The 27261-nt window shown below is 35.7% G+C and overlaps 1 protein-coding gene and 1 long non-coding RNA gene across 9 annotated transcripts in view; one reads left to right on the top strand and one right to left on the bottom strand.

The window, feature by feature from the left end:
* Window positions 1–27261, bottom strand: part of LOC115216654 (transmembrane protein 198) — a 174872-nt gene that overhangs the window by 93786 nt on the left and 53825 nt on the right. The gene's annotated exons all lie outside the window — the stretch shown is intronic.
* On the top strand, window positions 19126–23728 carry LOC118765094. The gene is made up of 3 exons (XR_005000944.1): window positions 19126–19249; window positions 19841–19846; window positions 23717–23728. It is a non-coding gene; the product is annotated as an uncharacterized LOC118765094 (long non-coding RNA).

A 27261-nucleotide genomic window follows, 5' to 3' on the forward strand; every position in this document is an offset into this window, starting at 1 on the left:
TACTACGCTTACAAAGAAAAAGTTCTGGGGTTGATTTGCTTGACTAAAGGCACTGCTCCAACATGGCCGCAGTCAAATGACCGAAACAAGTAAAACAAATGTGCAGGTATGATGCTGTGATTAAGAGGGTAGTTTAGAAGGATTGAGTACTTCTTTTGCTGATCGTACTAACAAGGAAACAGTATACACATACACATAGTGTTGAGTGTATATTAAACACTTGCACACATTATTTACAGATATATCTGTATACACACACAATGTACTTACTAAATGAAATAATAACAGTTATATTTGTTTTAGAAGTATTATATATATATAAATGTCTATACATCTATGTATATATATGTGTGTGTGCATACATCTCTCTCTCTCTCTCTATATATATATATATATATATATATATATATATATATATATATATATATATATATATATATATTATATATATATATATATATATATATATATATATATATATATATATATATCTCGATTTGTTCGCTTCATTCCGTTTCTTATTCTCCCAGTACTGTTTTATATATATATATATATATATATATATATATATACACACACACACATGCACAAGTGTATGTGTGTGTATGTATAACAGAAAGAACAACATATGTATAAAAGAATGTTACCAGCAGGGGTAAATGGCACTACCTGGCACTGCCGCTCTCTTTGGCAGCTGGCAATGAAATCACTTAACTGTTTATAGATAGGTCTTTAAGTAAAGAGATGTTTGTGGTTAGATGGAATCGGTTAAGGGGGTTATTTTGTTCATTCTTTTTTTCTTTTTTTTCTTTCATTTTCGGTTATTGCTGCTATTAATAACCTATATATATATTTTCACTGCTAAATGTTATACAGGTATATATTTGTGTCAAACATGTGTTTGCATATATAAATAAATGCATGCGTGTTTGTGTATAAAACCCCTCTTCATAAGGTAACTTTTGAAGCTTAGCACTCACAAATAAGAAGCAATTCCACCCTGCCACCCATCGCAGAGTTGGAGTTCTTTGAAACTCAAAAGCAAGAGTTGTTTGAGTTGTTAGACTGTGGCCATGCTGGGGCACCACCCTGAAGAATTTTTAGTTGAATGAATTAACCCTGGTATTTTGCTTTTCTTTAATGCCTGATACTCCTTTGCTAAACCATTAAGTCCTGGGGATATAAACACACCCACATCGGTTGTCAGTCAGTGGTGGGGCACAGACAGACACAAACACACACAGATTTCATATATATATATATATATATATATATATATATAATGGGCTTTCAGTTTCTGTCTGCCAAATCCACTCACAAGGCTTTGGTCAGCCCTAGGTTATAGCAGATGACATTTGCCCAAGGTGCCATACTGTGGGACTGAACCCAGCACCACGTGGTTGGTAAGCAAGCTTCTTACCACATAGCCATGTTTGACACATGATTGTATTTACTTGTATTTACAGTTCTATTTACTCAGGAACATTCAAAGAAAACTTAGGAGTGAACTGTGTCCTGCAAGAGTTGGTAGTCAGCAGAATCAATGATGGAGATTATACTAACTGCTAGAAATAACAACTAAACTTCCTTCAAACTAAACCTACACCATCATCATCATCATTCAATGTTCATTTTCTATGCTGGCATGGGTTAGATGGTTTGACAGGAGGTGGCCAGCTGGAGAGCTGCATTAGACTCCAACTGTCTGTATTGGAATGGTTCCTGAGGCTGGATGCCCTTCCTGATGTCAACCACTTCATAGAGTGTTCTGAGTGTGTTTTATGTGTCACTGGCACAGGCACTTTTATGCGACACCTTAAAAATTATAATTATAAAATAAAAAAAAAAAAGGGACACATTGGGTAACCGACAGCTTGAGAAATTAATGTGCAAATGGCTGAGTAACTCCATGACAGAATACCCTTCATGTAAGTTCCGAGGGAGACTCAGCATGACACAGAATGTGACAAGGCAGGCCCATTGAATTACAAGTATCACTCATCCTCGTCAGATAAGTGGACTGGAGCAATGTGAAACAAAGTGTCTCGCTCAAGAACACAATGTACCGCTTGGAATTGAACTCAAGACCTCATGATCGTGAGCTGAATACCCTAACCACTAAGCCATGTGTCTTTGCGACACATTGGATAATATATTCCAAGCTATATTGTTTCAACAGAAGATGGAATGGTCATAAATGAAATGCTTTTGATTGAGTAGTGCTGATATTATCAATTAAGTCATTAAGGTGCGGCCATGCTGGAACATCACCTTGAGAGGTTTTTCTTTGAATTGACCTCTGTACTTAAGTTGTTTTTTTTTAAAGCTTGGTACTTATTTTATCAGTATCTTTTGCTGAACCACTAAGTTACCAACACCAGTTGTCAAGCAGTAGAAGTGGGTGACAAACAAAGATGCACACACATGTATATAAACTACTAGCAGCTAAGCCCGGTTTCACCCGGTCTGTTTGGATGATGTGGCTGTGATCGTTTTCGGTTAGGCATAATCTATAACAGCGTTTCTCAACTTTATCATTTTGGGCCGCCTGTTTCAATTGGAGCCTCCAGCTGTATGAACATTTCCTGACCCCACCCTGTCAGAAAACAGCTTCTAAGCAAATGGTTGTTTTAATGGCGGAAGAAAGAGGGGAATTCCATTAGAAAAAGTTTTAATTGATTTTCTCGGTAAGTATGGGGGCAAAGTAAAAAATACAAACTGTATTCCAATCTATGCACCCATCTCCACATGTGTTCCATTTTTCACGTGAATCCATCCAGCTGTTTGGCTGTGAACCTCAAGGCAAGAAAGAATACAATGATCGCCCATGTCCAATTTATATTATAGATGTTGTATATCTATGTATTTTTTTTTGTCTTGCAATTACTTTGTGACCCTGTCAGTGTAGGTGTCACTTAAAAGCACCCAATCCACACTGTATAGTGTGGGATTTGGAAGGGCATCCAGCTGTAAAAATCTTGCCAAAACTGACCTCATCTGTGCTTGTACCATGTAAAAAGTCCACTCTGCTGAGTGGTTGGTGTTAGGAAGGGCAGCCAACTGTGAAAATCCTGGCAAAACAGTTACAGAAGTCTGGTGCAGGCTTCTGTCTGGCCAGCTCTTCTCAAACCATCCCACCCATGCTAGCATGGAAGGTGGACGTTAAACAATGATGAAAACAGGCTTATAAGTCACGTGTGTTATGGTGGTTGTTTACTCCTTATGTAGAGTTTGACCACTTCCAGTACCTACACCTTGGAACCATAATGGCATCTGATGTGGATTTTTAAACCAGACAATGTTTTGAAAAGACACCCACATAGATTGCATATCTGATTTGTACCACTAAAAGCTGCAGATAAGTTCTGATCTTTGTGGATCTTAAAATGTCATTTGAGGCCTCCGTTAGATTTGCAAACCTTCTGGCCTACATTGCATTGAACGGTGTGCACAGACATATAGGCAGAATAGTTGGTGGAGGTTCATTTTCTATGGGTTCGCAAATGAGATTTGAGCCCAGCAAAAGAAAGGCATGATCTGTCACAAACTGTGCACACATACTATATGTGTATATATGTGTGTGTGTGTGTGTGTGCATATATATATATATATATATACACACACACACACACACACACATGAAGGGCTTCCATTTAGTTTCTGGCAAGTAAATTCACTCACAAGGTGTCAGTCACCCTAAGGCAATAGTAGAAGACACTTGCCCATAGTACTGTACAGCTGAACCTGAAATCATGTGATCGTGAAGAGAGCTTCTTAATCAGTCATGTTTGTACCTATAAATACCAGTTTTTTGGAAGAGGAGAAATCTTTCTGGAAAAATGAAAATTCTTATTCTACTACTTTCAAGAGTTCACACAGAGAATTCTAGACTAGCTTATGATTGGGTTCAGTTCTTTGTCATCTAAGATCCTAGGTATCAAATGGGTTTGAACCTGTTTTCTTAGTATTTGGAGCCAAGCAAAAAAGACAATTTTGTTTTTAAATCAAATATTACATGCTTGAACTACTAAAAATAGCAGGCAGCTCTCCTTTATTCCCTTTCTTTGTAGTCCCTTAGACAACAGTGGCCTCAAGCTGTAGAGAAGTTGGTGTCCCTATGAGAAATTAATCACTCATTATCTTGTAGCTTTGATATTTCGATGATGTAATTATTTTAAAAATGACATTGTAGGTCAGGAGTGAGAGGCCAGATATGGCCAATTTGGACATAACATAGGTAGAATATTAGGGCTGGATCTGGCCAGATTAAATACTAAAAGAATAAATTCAATCTAAATTAAAAACTACTATCAAATTTCAGGTCAATCTATATTCAAATGTCAACTTAATAATTATTTTAATAAATTTTTTCGTTGCTTTCAAAATTGATTGAAGCAAGGATGGAATAAATATGGTAACAAAAGGGATAGAGAAAGGACACATTGCACAATTTAGTCCTAGATATAGAAGAATCAAGATGGGATGGTCACAGCTGTAACAGCTTTCATCACATGTCTGTTCAATCAAGACTGACCTGGGGCTAGACAATACAATTCGTTCTGTTAAACTAGTCGACTAATTACAAGGTTCAGCGGTTATCTAAATATAATTGCACACAACAGACAAATCCAGGAGTAAACATGTGCATCAGGACACACACACACAAAATATACATCCATACAACATTACAAACACATACATGTGTCCACATACACCCACATTAGCAAGACAGATTACGCTGTAATTAAACAGATGGAAAATTTGCTATATTTTGTCCATCAGGCATCTGTAGGATGCACTAATTCCTGTTATTATCATTGCTTTTATTATTAAAGGTGGCAAGCTGGCAGAATCGTTAGCACACTGGGAAAAATGCTTAGTGGCATTTTGTCTGAGTTCAAATTCCACCATGATAACCTTTGCCTTTCATTCTTTCAGGGTCGATAAATTAAGTACCAGTGAAACACTGAGGTTGATGTAATCGATTAGTCCCCTCTCTCCAAATTTCAGATTGTGTGTAAAGTAGAAAGGATTATCATTATTATTAAGTCTTCACGTTCTGAGTTCAAATGCTGCCAGGGTTGACTGCCATTCATCCTTTCAAGTTCGATAAAATAAGTACCAGTTGAATACTGGGGTTGATGTGATTGACTGATCATCTCTCCCCAAAATTTCAGGCCTTGTGCCTATAACAGAAAAGATTATCATCATCATCATTATTAACTCTGCCTTAGCAAAGGCAGAGGTATTGTTTTCAGTTGTGTTTGTTTGTCTGTGGACAAGATATCTCAAGAACCACTGGATGGATTCGGATGAAACTTTTAGGGATATTTGGCCTCGTGACTGGCATGAACTGATTAGATTTTGGGATCAATCTGGTACTGGACAAGGATTCTGGATTATTTTTCCTGTTTTTTTACTTAATTCTTGAGAGCGGGTAGGTTCATTTTTAGTATTCTCGTTTGTGAGAGCAGTCGAGTTTATTTAAGATATTCTCATTTTAAAAATCTTCTCTGGCTATTCATTGAGGGGACGTTGGTGTTGCTTTGGCAGAGGTCTGCACTCTCTGAGTGCTCTTGTTATTTTTTTATTACTTTGTTTTACATGATTCAGAAACATGTTTTACTGTGGGGGTTATTAATCATTAGCAACAATGTCTTGTAGAGAAAGGAAAAAGGAGACCAAGACCTGAGAATCAAAATTGTTAAATTTGTAATACACTGTATTCAGGACCACTCCAAGACAGCTGGCTGTAATTTAAAGGAGGTTTGATATTTCTAGATGATCAAGCAACAAAATAGAAGTTCCTTTATTGGTATGATAAAGGTCAGGTTTTCAGTGGCACCACACAGAGTTAAATGGTTTATAGGGCCTACTTAGCTCTAAGTCTCTTGTCCTAAAATTTACAACTTACAGCGTTGAAATCCACAGGCTAGACAAAGACTTGTGGTATTTCATTTGTCCCCTTTATGTTTTTGGTTCAAATCCTACCAGGTTCAACTATGCTTTTATCAACTGTCTGAGACTGGGAGAGGAAGAAATACCAACAATATACTGGGGGTTGATTTACTGACTTTTTCCCAATGTTAGAATTCACGATTTTGTTCCAATATTAGAAATCATTATTATGGTTAATAGAATTATCATCACACATTGACTGGCACAGGCATAGTAGTGCAGTAAGAAGTTTATTTCCCGATCACATGGTTTCAGGTTGAGTCCTACAGTGTGGTATCTTAGGCAAATATTTTCTACTATAGCCACAGGTTTATCAAAATCTTGTGAGTATATTTGTAGACAGAGACTGAAAGAAGCCTGTTGTACATATATATATATATATATATAATCATCATTTAATGTGTTTACTCCACGCTGGTATATGTTGGATGGTTTGACAGAAGCTGACTCATCAGATGACTGCATGACATGCCCTTACTAATGCCAACTACTTTACAGAGTGTACTGGGTGCTTTTTATATGCACCAGTATACTCTCCGCGCTCTATCATAGCTTAATAATCTCATCACCTGGCACAAAACCACCTCTCCCAATACAACTCCCTCAGTTGAGGGGTCTGTGTGTGTGCGCGCATGTATGTTACTGTCCTCATGTCTTGATATCACTTGATAGTTGTAAGTGGTTGTCACCATCATGCAAATAATGTCCATTTCCAGTCTTCCAAGTTTGGTCATAAAGAAACAGGTGAAGGTGGGCGAAAGGTAGGGTATCTAGCCATAGAAAATTTCCAAGTATGGAAAAGTGGACATTAGCCCTTTTGTTACCATATTTCTGTTGAGATGCTTTGTTTCTTTCAATAAATTTTAAATATAACAAAGAATTTAGTAAAATAACTTTGTTATCATTAAGCTAGGAATATAAATTGTGACTAAGGTTTGGTGGAAGATTTTAATTCAGAACTTTTGAAAACAAGACATTTGTACAACAGAACCAGAAGCGGTTTCAGCTGGGTTGGTATCAAAAAAGGGTTAAATAAACCAATGAGGATACTGATGATGTTAAGTCTCAAATTTGTGAAGAGAGACAAAAGTGCAGGATTGGATCAGATTGGAATGAACCTGAAGGTATATGCCAGGCATATTTTATATAACTTGAGAGCAATGATTCTCAACCATTTTTCACTCCTGGACTCCTTTTAATTTCTATTCTATCGAGTGGATCTCCATAGCCATTTGAAATTTAAAAAATCTAATTATATTTTTATAATTAGGAATTATATTTAAAAAATTGTTAAAATATTTTGTGCATTGTAGAAAAATAACCAATTTATTGCAGATAAATTTTAACAAAAAAAAATCTTATTTGGACCCGCAAGGTTATAAGTTGAGAACCACTGATCTGGAGCAATGAAAGGTAATGTTAACTCCAATGAGATTTGAACACCTGACAAAGCAGGCTGCATCGAGATATTACAAAGCATTTGATCCAGTGATCAACTGTCTACTCCATTTTACCAAAAAAAAAAAAATCATTTCCTTTGAGACAGATTTTTAGAGAAGAGAGGAGAGGGCAATGTGATTGAATAGGCATGTACCATTCTAGAGATGGGAGCTGGGGTAGGTAGTATTAAGGATCTTAAAATACAAGGAAATGTCAACAAAAAATAAGAATAACCCCTTAGCATTTAAACTAGTCAAATCCAGCCAAAATATTATATGTGTTTTACATTCAAACTAACCAGATCCAGCCTCTCACATCTACCCTGCAATGTCATTCTAGATCTAAACAATCATATCATCGACATCTCAAAGCTGCAATAAATAGAATACGTGATTAATTCAAAACAATTACTTTTGACAGAATAATGTTAAATGCTAAGTGGTTAATTATCATGAACCAAGGAGGGAGAATCACTTGACCTGCTGAACATAGAAGCTAAACCTCCCTTGTGGTCATGCTGGAGCACTGTCTTGAAGAGTTTAGTTGAACAAATCAACTGCTATACTTAGTTTTTAAGACTGGTACTTATTCCGTCAGTCTCTTTTGCCGAACTGCTAAGTGAAGGGGACAAAGTCAATGACACACACACACACATTATATATATACACATACATACATACATACACAAACAGGCTTCCACACAGCTTCAGTTTACCACAAGGCATTGGTTGGCTCAGGGCTACAGAAGAAGGCTCTCATCCAAGGTGCTGTGTAGTGGGAATGAACCCAAACTATGAGAATGTAAAGGAAGCTTCTCAACCGTTCAACCATACCTGTGCCAAGTCATATATTTTTTTTGTACTGGTTTCAGTCATTAGACTGCAGCCATGCTGGAGCACTGCCTTGAATTTTTAGTTGAATGAATGGATGGACTCCAATACTTAACTTTTTTAAAGCTTGGTACCTATTCTATCAATCTTTTTTTGCCAAACTGCTAGGTTAGAGACAAACACACCAACACCGATTGTAAAGTGGTGGTGGGACAAACACAGGCACAAAGAGACAGACACACAGATACATAAAAAGACATATATATATGATGGGCTTCATTCAGTTTCCGTCAACCAAATCCACCCACAAGGCTTTGATCAGCCAAAGGTTTTAGTAGAAGACACTTGCCCAGGGCACCATGCAGTGAGACTGAACCTGGAACCATGTGATTGAGAAGAAATTCTCTTACCAAGCAACCACACCTGAGAGAAGGAAAAAATGACGGATTATCCCATGACCATCACTTATCACTGACATTTTGTAATGCTTCCTACTAATCTAGCAACAGAAAAACTATAAGTGGAGCTAGGGAAGACAGCACGGGAAAAGAAAAGAAAAATTTGTGAGAAAAGAAAAACGGTAAGAAATACAGTAAAAGACACATTACTCAAACACACACACATACACACACAAACACCTACACAGATACAAAGAGAGAAGTCATAAGACTGGGATTGAGAGAGCTTCCTTTCTAAATATAGAATAATGCAATCACAAGACATTTTTAAAAAGTGAGGCAGAGAGTCTTCTGCCTTGACGTTAATGTAGAATTCCCTTACACATACTCTGATATTTCTATACACACACACACACACATATATATATATATATATATAATATATATATATAGAGAGAGAGAGAGAGAGAGAGAGAGAGAGATACAAACAAGCACATCACATATAAATAAACACAAGCAATATCATGTATATATCTATTTATATATGTGTGTGTGTGTATATATATAAACACACACACACATATATATATATATATATGCCTTTATTCTTTTGTTTTAGTCATTTGACTGCAGCCATGCTGGAGCACCATCTTTAGTTGAACTAACCGATCCCAGAACTTATTCTTTGTAAGCCGGTACTTATTCTATCAAACTCTTTTGCCAAACTGCTAAGTTACGGGACATAAACATACCAACATCGGTTGTCAAGCGATGGTGGGGGGGCAAACACGGACACAAATACATACATACATACATACATACATATATATATATATATATATATATAATATATATATATATAGAGAGGAGAGAGAGAGAGAGAGAGATACAAACAAGCACAATCACATATAAATAAACACAAGCAATATCATGTATATATCTATTTATATATGTGTGTGTGTGTATATATATAAACACACACACACATATATATATATATATATATGCCTTTATTCTTTTGTTTTAGTCATTTGACTGCAGCCATGCTGGAGCACCATCTTTAGTTGAACTAACCGATCCCAGAACTTATTCTTTGTAAGCCTGGTACTTATTCTATCAAACTCTTTTGCCAAACTGCTAAGTTACGGGACATAAACATACCAACATCGGTTGTCAAGCGATGGTGGGGGGGCAAACACGGACACAAATACATACATACATACATACATACATATATATATATATATATGCGTCAAACTCATACACATGCTTGTTTTGTATACACCTGTCTTCGTCTTTTTTTTTTCTTGCCCAAGGTGCTATGCAGTGGGACTGAACCCGAAACCATGTGGTTGGGAAGTAAGCTTCTTACCACACAGCCACCCCTGCACGTGCACACGTATGTGTATGTGTATATATGTGTATAATAGATATACATACACACACACAATTATACAGATATTCATACATCTATTATCTACATATATGTATAAGGTGCAGGTGTGGCTGTTGTGGTAAGTAGCTTGCTAACCAACCACATGGTTCTGGGTTCCGTCCTACTGCATGGCACCTTGGGCAAGTGTCTTCTACTATAGCCTTGGGCCGACCAAAGCCTTGTAAGTGGATTTGGTAGACGGAAACGGAAAGATGCCCGTCGTATATATGTATATTTATGTTTGTGTGTCTGTGTTTGTTACCCCAGCATCGCTTGACAACTGATGATGGTGTGTTTATGTCCCCATAACTTAGCGGTTCAGCAAGAGATCGATAGAATAAGTACTAGGCTTGCAAAGAATAAGTCTTGGAGTTGATTTGCTCGACTGAAGGCAGTGCTCCAGCATGACCGCAGTCAAATGACTGAAACAAGTAAAGCGTAAAAGAGTATATTATATCGGAAATTATATATGTATGTGTGTGATAGTCACCATCACTGTTTTCTGTCTGCTTTCCTAGTTGGCAGCAGTAGGACAGGGTGACCTGGCCTAATTCATTGTTACTGAGAGCCACTACTTCCCTTCCACTTATAACTTTTGAAATGTCATTTGGTTTGATTTCTGAGGCTGAATACTCTTTTGTAGTATATACATAAAACTGACCTTGCACCACCATGACTAACTGACAAGGACCCTGATGAATTGGTCCAGTTCATTCTGTGTTGGCATGGTAAACTATCTAACACCCCCTGACTCTATCAGGCATCATTGGATCAACCAACAGCCTACTCTATCTCCTCTACACTATTCCCTTGACATTACTCTTCCCCTCTCCCTGCTTTATTCCTGTCAGCCCCTGGGAAACTAAAAATGCTTCAAATATACTCCCCAAAAACTGGGTTTGCACTCTGCTAAGCAAATTTCGTTCCACACTTATGCATAAAGCATACACTCATGAACATTACATTTATATATAAATATATATATATATATATCTAATGTGTGACAATTATTTGGTTGCCATAATAAAACTCCAAGTTTCGGATGTCAGGGCGGAAGCTGTTTGATAAATTATATATAATATATATATATAATATATATATATATATATATATATATATATATATATACATATATACTAAGGGTCTACGGAAGCACCTGCTTCACTAAATATAGAAGTCAAAATACTTCTAAGTCACAGAAGAATCACAAAATACAGGTAAGATAGGAACAAAAATTCTGGTGAACAAGAATTCTAATATATATATATATATATATATATATATATATACAAAATGGGACAAGAACGCAAAACATCCAAACAGTTAGGTGATACAAAAAGGGACAACAAAACATTCAGATAGACGATACAAAGAAAACAAGGATGGGTCATTCAGAGTTCTCTTTCCTCAGTTGAGTTCCAGATTATCTTTGCAACTTTAGCTGGTTATACTCGAGATTGCTTCAATCTAGCCAGTCTCAAGGAAAAACTAAGCTAAGAGCATTAGATTCCCTGGAAGAAAGCAATGAATGTATATGAAAACAAGGATGGAGAAAAACAGAGAATGTTACACAAATACAAATAACAATCTTTATTATATATATATATAAATCTATATCTTCACTTCCTGAGCATTAAACTAATACATCTTTTTGTTGTCTACACCATCTCCCTTCGTCTTTTGTTTTTGTGTGAATTCTCCCCCTATCTATCTATGTGTATATATATATATATAATATATATATATATATATATATATATATATATATATATATATATAATAATAATAATAATAATAATAACTTGAGGGAATATATTCCTAACTTACAGGGAAAAATTCAATTTAGAAATACTAAATCAAATTTCACAAAATATAATATATATATAAAAATTAGAAAAAACCCACCTTTTATCAATTCAAAAAGAACAATTAAATTACACCAACTAGAAAATTACATATAATAGAAATATTAAGAATAAAATAATAATATACTGATGATTAAGTAAATTGCAAAGTAATAATAAAAACCAAATATATACGTTTTTATTATTATTTTGCAATTTACTTAATCATCGGTATATTATTGTTATTTTATTTTTAATATTTCTATTATATGTAATTTTCTAGATGGTGTAATTTAATTGTTCATTTTGAATTGATAAAAGGTGTTTTTTTTCTAATTTACACATATATATATATAATAGAGAGAGAGATACACATATATCTATATATATATATATTTATTAATAGTATATATATATATATCATCATCATCATCGTTTAACGTCCGCTTTCCATGCTAGCATGGGTTGGACGGTTCAACTGGGGTCTGGCAAGCCCGAAGGCTGCACCAGGCCAGTCAGATCTGGCAGTGTTTCTACAGCTGGATGCCCTTCCTAACGCCAACCACTCCGAGAGTGTAGTGGGTGATTTTATGTGCCACCGACACAGGTGCCAGACGAGGCTGGCGAACGGCCACGCTTTGATGGTGTTTGTTACGTGCCCTCAGCACGGAGGCCAGTCGATATATATATATATATTAATAGTATACATATATCATCATCATCATCATCATCATTTAGCGTCCGTTTTCCATGCTAGCATGGGTTGGACGGTTCAACTGGGGTCTGGGGAGCCCGAAGGCTGCACCAGGCCAGTCAGATCTGGCAGTGTTTCTACAGCTGGATGCCCTTCCTAACGCCAACCACTCCACTATATATATATATTAATAGTATACATATATATATATAATATTAATAGTATACATCATATATATATAATATTAATAGTATACATATATATATATATATATATTAATAGTATACATATATAATATATATTAATAGTATACATATATATATATATATATATTAATAGTATACATATATATCTATATATATATATATTAATAGTATACATATATAGATATATATATATAATAGTATACATATATATATATTAATAGTATATATATATATTAATAGTATATATATATAATAGTATACAATATATATATATATAATATTATAGTATACATATATATATATTAATAGTATACATATATATATATATATTAAAAGTATACATATAATATTATAATAGTATATATATATATATATATATAATATATATATTAATAGTATACATATATTATTCATAGTATATATATATATATTAATAGTATATATATATATATTAATAGTATATATATATCTATATATATAATAGTATACATATATATATATATTAATAGTATACATATATATATATATAATATATTATACATAATATATATATTATAATATATATAGTTAATAGTATACATATATATATATATATATATATTATACATATTATATATATAATTAATAGTATACATATATATATATATATTAATAGATACATATATATATATATATATATATTAATATATATATATATAATTAATAGTATAACATATAATATATATATATATATATATATTATATAGATACATATATATCTATATATATTATATATATATATATAATAGTAACATTATATATATATATCTATATATATATATAATAATATTAATAGATACATATATATATATAATATATTATATAATATATATTAATAGTATACATATATATATATATATATATTAATAGTATATATATATATATATATATATATTAAAGTTATATATATATCTATATATATATTAATAGTATAATATATATATATATATATAATAGTATAATATCTATATAATATATATATTAATAGTATATATATATAATATATATAATATATATATATATATTATATATATATATATATATATATATATATATATTATATAATATATATTAATAGTATATATATATATATATATATATATATATATATTAAAAGTATATATATATATATATATATATCTTATATTAATAGTATATATACATATATATATATATATATATAGATATTATATATATATATATTATATATAATATAGTATATATATATATATATATATATATATATATTAATAGTTATATTATATATATCATATATATTAATAGTATATATATATCTATATATATATATTAATAGTATATATATATATATATATATATATTATATATATATATATATATATATATATTAATAGTATATATATATATATATATATATATATATATAATATATATATATATATATATATATATATATAGTATATATATATCTATATATATATATATTAATAGTATATATATATATATATATATATATATATTAATAGTATATATATATATATATATATATATATAAGTAAATATATATATATATATATATATATATATATTAATAGTAATATATATATATATATTATTATATATATATTATTAATAGTAATATAATATATATATATATATATATATACTCTTACTCTTTTATTGTTTCAGTCATTTGACTGCGGCCATGCTGGAGCACCACCTTTAATCGAGCAACTCGACCCCGGGACTTATTCTTTTGAAAGCCCAGTACGTATTCTATCGGTCTCTTTTGCCTAACCGCTAAGTAACGGGGACGTAAACACACCAGCATCAGTTGTCAAGCAATACTAGGGGGACAAACACACAAACATACACGCACACACACATATATATATACATATATACGACGGGCTTCTTTCAGTTTCCGTCTATATTAGGAATTATATTGCTACTCTTTCACCTGTTTCAGTCATTTGACTGTGGCCATGCTGGAGCACTGCCTTTAGTCAAACTAATCGACCCCAGGACTTATTCTTTGTAAGCCTAGTACTTATTCTATCATTCACTTTTGCAGAACTGCTAAGTTATGGGAATGTAAACACACCAACATCAGTTGTCAAGCAATGATGGGGGGACAAACACAGACACACAAATACACACACACACATATGATGGGCTTCTTTCAGCTTCCATCTACCAAATCCACCCACAAGGCTTTGGTGCGTCCAAGGCTATAGTAGAAGACACTTGCCCAAGGTGCTACATAGTGAGACTGAACCTGGAACCACGTGGTTGGGAAGCAAGCTTCTTACTGCACAGTCACTATAATATTTTGTGTATTGTAGGAGTATAACCATATGGCCCCACGGGCATATGGCGTAGTGGTTAAGAGTGCAGGCTACTCACCCCAAGATTCCGAGTTAGATTCCAGGCAGTGACCTGAATAATAATAACATATAAAATGTACCTTAGGAACGAGAACCCAGGTTCGAAATTTCCTCAAGACACCTGATGAAGACTTGAGGGTATGTCAGCTGAATCGTTGTGTTAACAACAAACAAAATGAGGACAAATATCCGTCAAATGTAAATAATGTATAGCCAATCTATTGTGCATGAATTGTAACAGCAAAATCTTATATGGATCCCAAACAGCTATATGAATCCTGATTGAGAACCATTGTTCTTATGTGTGAAATAAGAGATCACTTACGTGTAAAACAGGTCAGGTAAGGATTAATGACAGGAAGGGAATTTGGCTGTGAAACAAGGTTTCAATGATATATTCATCTAACTCATGCTAGCAAGGGTAAAATGGATGTAAAACAAATGAACTAATACATTGCATTAAATATATGAAAAGCTTTTTGTGTGTGACTTGGTAAGTTGAACCATGGTTTTATTAGTCATCTTGAGTGCTTATCTAGTTGCAAGCAGGTGGACTCTCTCTCAGCTTTCCCAAGGGAACAATGCAGATAGGATGGCTGGAGGGAGAGAGGGAGAGAAAAATGGAGGGAGGGGGAAATAAATAGATAGATAGATAGAGAGAGAGAGAGAGAGAGAGAGAGAGCTGCACTCGCAATCAGCTAGTTTTTATTTTCAGTGGTGTAGACTGGAGGAGCATGAAATGAAGAGCCTTGCTCAAGGACACTTCATCTAGGAACTGAATCCATGACCTTACAATTTGATTGTGAGACTAATGCCCTAACAACAAACCATATGCCTTCATGGCAATATATTACCATCATCATCATCATTTAATGACCACTTTTCTATGCTTGCTTGGGTCAGATAGAATTTACAGAGGCAGATTTTACACAGCTGGGTGCCCTTCCTGTCACTAACCCATTTTCAAACAAGGTAATATTTTCCCATAGCTAGACATGTTTTTTTTACAAAAGATTGGAAAAGAACAACCTTGTTTGTATAATAGTGATGCTCATATATAACCATCATGGGTACACAAACACACACACACACATACAACAGGCTTCTTTAATTTTCTGCCTGCCAAATTCACTCGCAAGGCTTTGATTGGTCTAGTGCTATAGTAGAGGTCATTTGCCTAATTTGCCATGCAGTGGGACTGAACCTGGTACCACTGGGTTGAGAAACAAACCCCATAAGCATGCCACCCACATACATTATATATCATTATAATTATTGTTTCTGTATTCTGGTATATAATCTCTTGGTTGGTTGCCACTATAGCATTTCTCCTGTCTTAATCCGTACCATAAATCCCAACATTCTCAGGCCTGATTTAACCAGATCAACTCAGTAATTCCTCTGTTCCGCCCATTACCAGGCTTTGTACTTTGCATCGTTGGTTCCCGGCAATTTTTCTTTTAACATACGTAACCGACCGTAACCAACTAAGCCACTGCCATCTACATACACAATAACCAAAAACCCTTTATGCACGACGCAGTCCAGTAACATTCCTGTCATTACACCTTACTTAAAAAAAAAGAAATATATAGCATAAGTGCAGGTGTGGCTGTGTGGTTAGAACCTTGCCACTTGCCCAAGTTTCCACGTGGTGTGTTCAGTCCCACTGCGTGACAACTTGGTCTTCTACTATAGCCTTGAGCTGACCAAAGTCTTGCAAGTGGATTTGGTAGATGGAAACTGCAAGAAACCTGTTGTGTGTGTGTGTTTGTTACTCCCCCTCCCGTACCACTGCTTGACAACCAACGTTGGTGTGTTTACATCTCTGTAACTTAGCAGTTTGGTAAAAGACACAGATAGAATAAGTACTAAGCTTACAAGGAATAAGTCCTGGGGTCAATTTCATGGACTAAAAAACCCTTTGAGATGGTGCTCCAGCATGGCCACAGCCAAATGACTGAAACAAGTAAAAGAATAAAAGAAAAGTATGACACCTTGGGCAAGTATCTCCAGGCTGAACAAAGCCTCAGCAGTGAATTGGGAGATGAAAACTATGTGGAATCCCATTATATATATATATATGAATATGTGTGAGTGTGTGTTTGTTTGAGCCCTGCCCACCATTGCTTGACAACAAATATTGGTTTATTTACATCCCTGTAGCTTAGAGATTCAGCAAGAGACTGATAAAATAAGTACAGGAGATAATTTGTTTTGTTCAAACAAACCCTTCAAGATGGTGTCCCAGCATGGCCACAATCCAATGGTTGAAGTAAAAAAAAAAAAAGAAAACATGCTTATAGGAAAACAATAACAAAGGTGAAAAAAAAAACAGTGGATTATTGCATGAATGGTTGTATGGTAAGAAGTTTGCTTCTCGACCACATGGTTCAAGGCTCAATTCCATTGTGTGGCACATTGGACAAGCGTCTTCAACAATAGCCTTAGGCCGACCAAAGCCTCGTGAGTGGATATGGCAGACAGAAAGTGAAAGAAGCCCATTGCATACCGGTGCGTGTGTGTGTGTTTGTGTCTCCCCTGCCACCGCTTGACAACTGGATTTGGTATGTTTATGTCCCCATGACTTAGCAGTTCAGCAAAGCAGACTGATAGAATAGGTACCAGGCTTATAAAAAGAATAAATACTGGGGTCAATTCATTCGGCTAAAACATTCTTCAAGGCCACAATCTAATGACTGAAATGAGCAAAAGATATGTCAGAATGCCTTTACAGAACAGCACTGACCAAGGGTTAAATAACTATTTTCTGGATTAGAAGAAACATGAGTCGCCAGATGTAAAGCGGTTCAAGTGTTCTGTTTTTATGACTGGGGTCACAGGCAGCTGATTCACAACTATTTGGACCAAGTCGATGTAGGCTTAGGTTACAAAGCGGTCAGGTGTTTCCGGAATTGTGTCTTCTTTTTTTCCTTTGCAGTAATTAAATTCATCTGATAAGAGCAACTGGAAACCACCTATTTTGGCAGGTTTTATTCTTTTTTAACATTTTAACTACCAGCTTGAGTTAAAGGAGATCTGCAGTTCAAGTTCTACTTGCAGCTTTCCAATTTTTTTTTTTTTTTTCTGTCCAAGGTTTTTTTGTAACTTCATGTATTATAAGCTATCATTCACATGATCATGTGATCAACCAGACGTAAAATGAAGTGTTTTGCTCAAGAACAAAACAGTGCCCAGTCCAAGAATTGAACCCATGACCTAGCAATTGTGAACACAGCACCCTAACAACTAAGCCATATGCCTTCATAAGCCATTATTAAAAGCCTGAATTTGCTTCAGGCCCTTCACCCAATTTCCTTCACTCACTGGTTCAATTTCCACTTATTTACTTATTTATCTTTTTTAAAATTCAATAAGGCACTAAAAAAGAATGACTCTCCCCAGACACAATCAAAATATGCTTCAATACATGAATTCACACAAAGAATCTTGCAAACCAAATACAAAAACGAAATAATATTTGATTATAGAGATATTTTAGGATTTTTTAAAACATTAAATGGTTATGCATGTCCATCCAAGTAGAGTGGTGATCAAAGGGGTTCATAGGTAAGAAATGATTGAGAACCACTGATCCATACAATCAGCAAGATCCTCTTACTGTGGTGCTCCAGCATGGCTGTAGGTCAATGATTGAAACAAATAAAAAGATTAAAAATATAATTAAAAAACAGGCTACAAGCATATTAGCTACAACAAAAATGGTTACTATTTTTAACTATAAGTTATATATGCAAGACATACACAAGTACAGCTAGAGGCAGAGGAAAGGAAAACAGATCCCATCTTGAGAGTTAGCTAGTAACTGATAGGTAGTTTGGTTTCCGTGGCATAGGATCTGTTATCTCCATTTTCTGTTTTAGGGTATACTTACAAATGTTTAACATATGGTAAGAAGCTTGCTTCCCAATCATGTGGTTTCAGGTTCAGTTCTGCTGCATGGCGCCTCAAGCAAGTGTCTGCTATTATAGCTCCTGGCTGACAAAAGCCTTGTGAGTGGATTTGTTTGATAGAAACTGTAAGGAAGCCTATTGTATGTACGTATACACGCATGCACATGTGTGTGTGTGGTGTGTATGTGCATGCATGTGTATGTGCATGCATGTGTATGTTCCTTGTGTTTGCATCCACTACCACTACCACCATATGACAGCCGGTGTTGGCTTGTTTACATCCCTGCAACTCAGTGGTTCTGCAAAAGTAATATAATAATTACCAAACTTTCAAACAAGAGTGAATTGTTTGATTAAACTCTTTAAGGTGGTACTCCAGCTTGTCCACCAGCTAATGACAGAAACAAGTAAAACATGTGTTGTGTATTTGTGTACCCTTATGTTGAAGTTATATGATGGTTGTAAATGATCATCGCTATCATACAAGCAGTGTTGTTCAGTTACAGTGTTCCATAAAAATATGTCTGGCCATGGGAAAATATTACCCTGCTCGGAAACAAGTGAGGGTTGGTGACAGGTAGAGAATCTGGCCGTAGAAAATCTGCCACAACAAATCTATCCGGCCAATGCAAGCATGGAGAAGTAGGAATTAAATAATGATGATACAGACACAAGCATGGCTATGTGGTTAAGCAGTTCACTTTGCAGTCAGGGAGTTGAAGGTTTGAGCCCACTATGCAGCAGCTTGAATATGTATTTGCTATAATCCTTAATGAAAAGTGTGCAGAAGCCTGCTGTGTGTGTATTAATGTTATTATACCATTTATCTTTATTTGGTTCTGTCATTAGACTGCAGCCATGCTGGGGCACCACCTAGAAGAATTTTCAATCGAATGAATTGACTCCAGTGCTTATTTTTTAAAAGCTTGGTACGTATTCTATTGGTCTCTTTTACTGAACTTCTAAGTTACGGGGACATAAACACACCAACACCAGCTGTGGGAACAAACAAAGACACAAAGATATACACACACAACAGGCTTCTTTCAGTTTCCATCTACCAAAAACACTCACAAGGCTTTGGTCGGTCCAAAGTTATTGTAGAAGACACTTGCCCAGGGTACTATGCAGTGGGACTGAACACGGAATCATGTGGTTGGGAAGCAAGCTTCTTACCACTCAGCTATCTGTAAAAACAATTTAATATTAAATTACAGAATATCAATACATTTTAATGGGGTGCTTTGAGGTTTCGGTTTGCATCAGACTGATGATGGCAAGTAAGTTGAAACTTTGATGTCACTATCAACTTATTCTTTGTAGAAGTGTGTGTGTGTTTGCTTCCAGTGCCAAAAACAGGTTCAATGTCAGCCATGCCAGACCATCAGCACCAAAATAGCCACACCCAACCATTTCATTCTGACTTTTCCTTGGTAAGCATCAACATTGAAAACAGCATCTTCCAATGTTCCTGCTACTCTGCAAATGTATTACAAGCAAGTGTGACCAACAGTCTTGGTAGATTCCTTTGGTCAACAACAACTCTGAGTGAGATATGACTCCCAGCTGTGTGAGCACTAGATAATTAGGGAATGTTCGGCAAACTCATTGTGCTGAGTTCAGGGCTAACACAGTTTTGCACTTCTCCTTGAAAAATGCATTTTTTTGAAAAAATGTTTCCGGATCCCTGCCCCACTACCACTAGTCCCCCCCAACCAAATTTTTAACTTTTCCGAAATTTTTTTTTCCATGTGTTTTAAATGACGAATATGCAAGAAACCATGTTTTCAAAATTTTAAATTCAATAAGCATATAGATATGTGTTTAAAGAGATAGATATGAATGTCTTCCTGGGGCTAAAAACAACAGTAACACCGCTTTCTATAGGACCACCACATTTAGTTGACAAAGATATTTTATGAATAAATGGAGAGGGATAAATAGATAGACAGATAAATAAATAAATGGATGAAAAAGTTCTAAATTTAAAATTGAGCCCCTTATTAAACTTTATAATATTAATTATTAAACATTAATGTTTGTTTCTCATAAAATGGTGTATATTTAATTTACATTAAATTATTATTTACGATTATTTGAGGCAAACACAAGAAAAACGCAAATTCTTTTCACTTTAATATTTCTGACACCTAAAACGTAGGAATCTGAAAAAATTTGTTCAAAAAGGTGCATTTTTCAAGGAGAGGAGCAAAACTGCATTAAGACCCCTGAGTTCAATTCTCCTAATGTAGAATGTTCTAAGAATCAAATGATATGAGAAATTACGCTGAGTAATCTCTAAAAGATTTTTTTGGCCAGAAATTCAGAACAGTGATTATTTTACACTCAGTTTCTCAGCCTGAAACAAAACACTTAACATAAAACACACAAACATATATAAAATCATTGTTACCAACTGCTTTTTCCATGCTAGCACAGATTAGATGAGGATCATTAAGGCAGTTTTTATACAGCTGGATGCTCTTCCTGTTCTCAGCTCTCAAGTAAGGCCATGACCGAGGAGATCTAGGATCGAAAATGTTCAATAAGGTTGGGGTCATGACTAATTTATTAATACAAAGAAATTTCAATAGACCTGTGCATGTGTGTGTATATACATCCATGTACACACACCACAAAATGCTTAATGGCTTTAAGTCCCAGAAGGCTGGAAGAATGTGGACTGCCTGCTAAGATATAAGCAGATGACCCTTAGTGTCAAGTGGGGTGCAAAGTCAAGTTTGATGGACACACAATCTCTTAAATATTACATAAAGACCGAGATTATGAGAACAATATCTGTATGTAGATATATATACACACACATATACACAATCTAAACCAAGTAGTTTCAATAGCCCTGTATATATATATATATATACACATATATATATATAAATATATATACATACATATACACATACATACAGACATACATACATACAGACATACACACACACAGACACACACACACATACACACACACACACACACACACACATATACATACATACATACACAGCATAAAATGACAACTGAAATTCTGGAGAAAAAAAGGAGTGTGTATATGTGGGAATGTATGTAATAATCACACACCCCACACAAATGTTCAATATAACTTACAAAATTATTTCAATAGCTTTACATAACATATACAATACACACACACACACACACACAAACAAAATACATGTATTATTTTTCTGTTGTGTACATACAAAATTCCCAAGAGAACATAGCCATCAACTAAATAATAATTCTTTTTTTTTGCATGACAGCCATACATATATGAATGCGTGTGTGTATGTTGTATTGTAAAGGGCACTAGTATTAAACAAAGTTCTGTAAAGGTCCTTAACCACTAATTCCCAACACTATACTATCACAAAGAGGTTACCAAACACCTACTACCATCTGGTTTACAAAGGAAAGTAGGATGACGGATAGATTTATTCTTTTTCATTATCTGAGGCCTTTGGGAATTCCCAATTGTGACTTGGAGTGAGAGAAGGAAACATTAACCCTCAACCCACATTTAATGCTTTCTTCAGGTTGACTTTTGCTCTTGACCTTCAATCTATATTTATGACGATCATAGGAGTAATAATAATGATGATGATGATGATGATAATAGTTTCTACTAATGGCACAAGGCCTGAATTTTTTGTGGGGAGGGGATTATTCGATTATATTGACTCCAGTATTCAACTAGTACTTAATTCATTGACCCCGAAAAGATGAAAGGCAAAGTTGACCTCAGTGGAATTTGAACTTTAAGCATTTCAGCAGGCATGCTAATAATTCTGCCATCTCACCGCCTTAATAATAATAATAATAATAATAATAACAATAATCCTTGTTACTCTAGGTACAAGGCCTAAAACGTGTAGGAGGGGGAAAGTCGATTACATCAACCCCAGTGTGTAACTGGTACTTAATTTATCAATCCCGGAAGGATGAAAAGCAAAGTCAACCTCAGCAGAATTTGAACTCAGAACATAAAGACAGATGAAATACCTCAAAGCATTTCACCCAGTGTGCTAACGATTCTGCCAGCTCACTACTTGAGAAGAAGACACATCAAGCTGAACAAAATTGCAGTCACACAAATTGACATGTAAATGCACCCCAGTGCCATGCAAATGACACCTGTGCTAGTGGCACGTAAAAGCATCCATTACACTCTCGGAGTGGTTGGCACTAGGAAGGGCATCCAGCTGAAGAAAACCATGGCATATCAGACTGGAGCTTGGCGCAGCCTTCTAGCATGCCAGCCCAGTCAAACCATCATGGACAACAGACGTATGATGATGATGATGATGATGAATGGCTTCAAGTTTTGGAACAAGGCCAGCAATTTTGAGGGAAGGTGCTATTTGATTATATTGAGCCTAGTGCGTGACTGGTATTTATTTTATCAGCCCCAAAAGGATGAAAGGCAAGGTTGGCTTTGGAGGAATTTGAACTCGGAATATTAAGATGGATGAAAGGTAACTTGGACCTGGTATACCAGGGTACCACCAACGCTCAAGCTATGTTCAGTCATCTCAAAAGTATCTGGGGCTTCAAGAGCATCAGATAGAAACTGAAAGAAGCCCATCATATATATGTATATATGCGTGTATGTATGTATACCCTTGTCTTGCCATCACATGATGGTTGTAAACAAGTATCATTGTCATACATGTGAGGTTGTTTCCAATCTTCTGTGAAAAACATATCTAGCCATGAAGAAATATTACCTTGCTTGGAAACCAGTGAGGGTTGGTGATAGGAAGGGTACTTGACTAAAAAATCTGCTTCAACAAATTCCAACTGATCCAAGAATAGAGAAGTGGACATTAAATGACAATTTTATATTGTATTATACTATAGGCGCAGGAGTGGCTGTGTGATAAGTAGCTTGCTAACCAACCACATGGTTCCAGGTTCAGTCCTACTGTGTGGCACCTTGGGTGAGTGTCTTCTACTACAGCCTCAGGCTGACCAAAGCCTTGTGAATGGATTTGGTAGAAAGAAACTGAAAGAAGCCCGTCGTATATATCCTATATGTGTGTGTGTGTGTGTGTGTGTGTGTAAGTGTTTGTCCCCCCACCATCGCTTGACAACCGATGCTGGTGTGTATATGTTCCTGTAACTTAGCAGTTTGGCAGAAGTGACCAATAAAATAAGTACTAGGCTTAAACAGAATAAGTCCCGGGGTCAATTTGCTCAACTAAAGGTAGTGCTCCAGCATGGCTGCAGTCAAATGACTGAAACAAGTAAAAGAATAAAAGAAAGACAAATCAAATCAAATCAAAATAGACAAAATAGATGAACATCAATGGAATTTGTATCTTGTGGTACCAGTGCCTGTGGCACACAAGAAATCCATCAGTGCTGTAGTCAGTGCGGTGGGCACATGACAAACACCATCCGATCGTGGCCGTTCGCCAGCCTCATCTAGCACCTGTGTCGGTGGCACATAAAAACACCATCCGAAGACCCGGCAAGACTAGTCAGGCCATAACCCATGGCCCCTACCTGGGACGTAGTCAGTCCACCTGTGCATACCTTCCTTCTTGTGACACTTGTGAAGACCTGTTGAGGCAAGTGAAAATCAAAACAAATCAAAATAGATGAACATCAATGGAATTTGTATCTTTGTGGTACCAGTGCCGGTGGCACGTGGCACACAAGAAAACCATCCGAACGTGGCCGTAGCCAGTACCGCATCGACTGGCCTCCGTGCTGTGGGCACATAACAAGCACCATCCGATCGTGGCCGTTTGCCAGCCTCATCTGGCACCTGTGTCGGTGGCACATAAAAAACACCATCCGAGCGTGGCCGTTTGCCAGCCTCGTCTGGCACCTGTGTCGGTGGCACATAAAATCACCCACTACACTCTCGGAGTGGTTGGCGTTAGGAAGGGCATCCAGCTGTAGAAACACTGCCAGATCTGACTGGACTGGTGCAGCTTTCGGGCTCCCCAGACCCCAGTTGAACCGTCCAACCCATGCTAGCATGGAAAGCGGACGTTAAGTGAGTGATGATATATATATATAAATATATATATATGATGATTCGGTTTCTGACTGAAGATTGAAGGCTTCGAATGACTTGTCTGTTTTCCGTGTTCGTCCCTTCGTGTATTTCACGTTCTTTATATATAAACTTTTATTCCTATATATATATATATATCACATACACACATGTATGTGAGCATTCTCTTGAATGCTCATATGGATCACTATTAGTTGATAACTTTTGTTACCTAGGAGATGTAATTAATGGGAGAGGTGACTGCTCTGGAAGTGTAGCAGTCTAGGTAAGAACAGGCTGGAGAAAGTTCACGGAACTACTGCTGCTACCAGAAACAAAAGTGGTTCCTCTCATAGTGAAGGACAGAGTATATGATGCTTGTGTTGGAACTGTGATGCAGCATGATAATGAGAAATGGACCTTAAATGCAGAAGACTTGAGAAGATTGGAAAGAAATGAAGTGTGCATGGACAACATAATTCAAATGACCAGAGAGAAAAACTGGGTATAAGAGGAATCAGATGCATGGAGCTAAAAAGAACACTGATGGTATAAACATGTGATGCATATGGATGAGGACAGCTGTGTAAATAAGTGTTGATCACTAAATGTGGATGGAATTTGTGAAAAAGAGAAAGACCCAGCAAGACATGGGATGATGTGGGGAAGGCTGATCTCAGTACAATGAAGATGACAAAGGAGTAGGATGACTGGTGATATGCAGTTCTTGAGAAGACCTGCTCAAGTTGGCAAAACTAAGTCCTGAAAGTGCTCTGTAAATGTATATATATATGCATTACTGGGTCCTTTTCTCAATTCCTTCTGCAAGACACTTCATGAAGGACCATCTCTCTAACTGCAACTTTTCCTTGATATCATTAATCCCTCCTACTGCCTGGAGCCATTTCTCTCAATATCCATCCTTTGTCCTTATATTGTCTTCAACCCCATTTTACGCTGATCACCTCCTCCACTGAGCTACTAAATTCATCACCACCATACAGCTCCCATCCTCCTCATGTTCTACATTTGCTCCTCTCCCTCTCTCCACACACTCTGGCAGTCTACCCAACCAAACATCATCTTTCTCTCTCTTGCCCTTCTCCTGTCTACTCTACCAACATTATTATTCAGCTCCCAGTTCTTGTTTCCCACTCACCTTTACTGACTTCATATTCTGAGGGTTCACTTAGACACCTCACCACCACTATTCTCATCTCTTCCCATCTCCAACCCAATCAGTCCCATCCTATCTTCCAAAATGTGGGTAGCCAAGTAGTTCCTCTACAGCAAGAAACTTGTTCTGCATTGGCCCCCTTCTTTCATACTCTAACCCTTCATTTCCTAGCACAAAGCCATTTCTCTTGAGGTTCATAGTCTTCTGAGATGCACGGTGACCTCACTAATGCTAGTGGCATGAAAAAAGCACCCAGTACACACACGTACATACATACATATGCAAAGAGTGTATCTCGCTCCAGTGTCTACTCTGACATAGTTTCTAATAATGCCAAACCATTTTACAGTCTCTATATAGGTGCAGGAGTGGCTGTATGGTAAGTAGCTGGCTTACCAACAACATGGCTCTGGGTTCCGTCCCACTGCATGGCACCTTGGTCAAGTGTCTTCTACTATAGCCTTGGGCCGACCAAAGCCTTGTGAGTGGATTTGGTAGACTAAAACTGAAAGAAGTCAATCATATATATATATATATATATATATCCTCGTGTTGTATTTGTTTGTTCTTCGTTTATATTTATATATATATATATATATATATATATACAAATTGAGATAGGGGTTGTGAGTGCATTGATGTACATTGTTTTGTTCTATATTATTATGTTTGACCTTAATGTTCATATGTAGTGGTTTAATAAATTATGTGATTGGGTATTATCTGGTAGTTGATTATTGATTAAGATGTATTTCTCCATTTCCTTATTTTGTATTATATATATATATATATATATATATATATATATATGTATGATTGTGTGTCTGTCCTCCCACTATCGCTTGACAGCCGATGTTGGTGTGTTTACGTCCCCGTAACTTGGCTGTTTGGCAAAAGAGTCAGCTAGAACAAGTACTAGGCTTACAAAGAATAAGTCC

This window comes from Octopus sinensis, linkage group LG10 (genome assembly GCF_006345805.1).
Source record: "Octopus sinensis linkage group LG10, ASM634580v1, whole genome shotgun sequence".
Taxonomy (NCBI): Eukaryota; Metazoa; Mollusca; class Cephalopoda; order Octopoda; family Octopodidae; genus Octopus; species Octopus sinensis.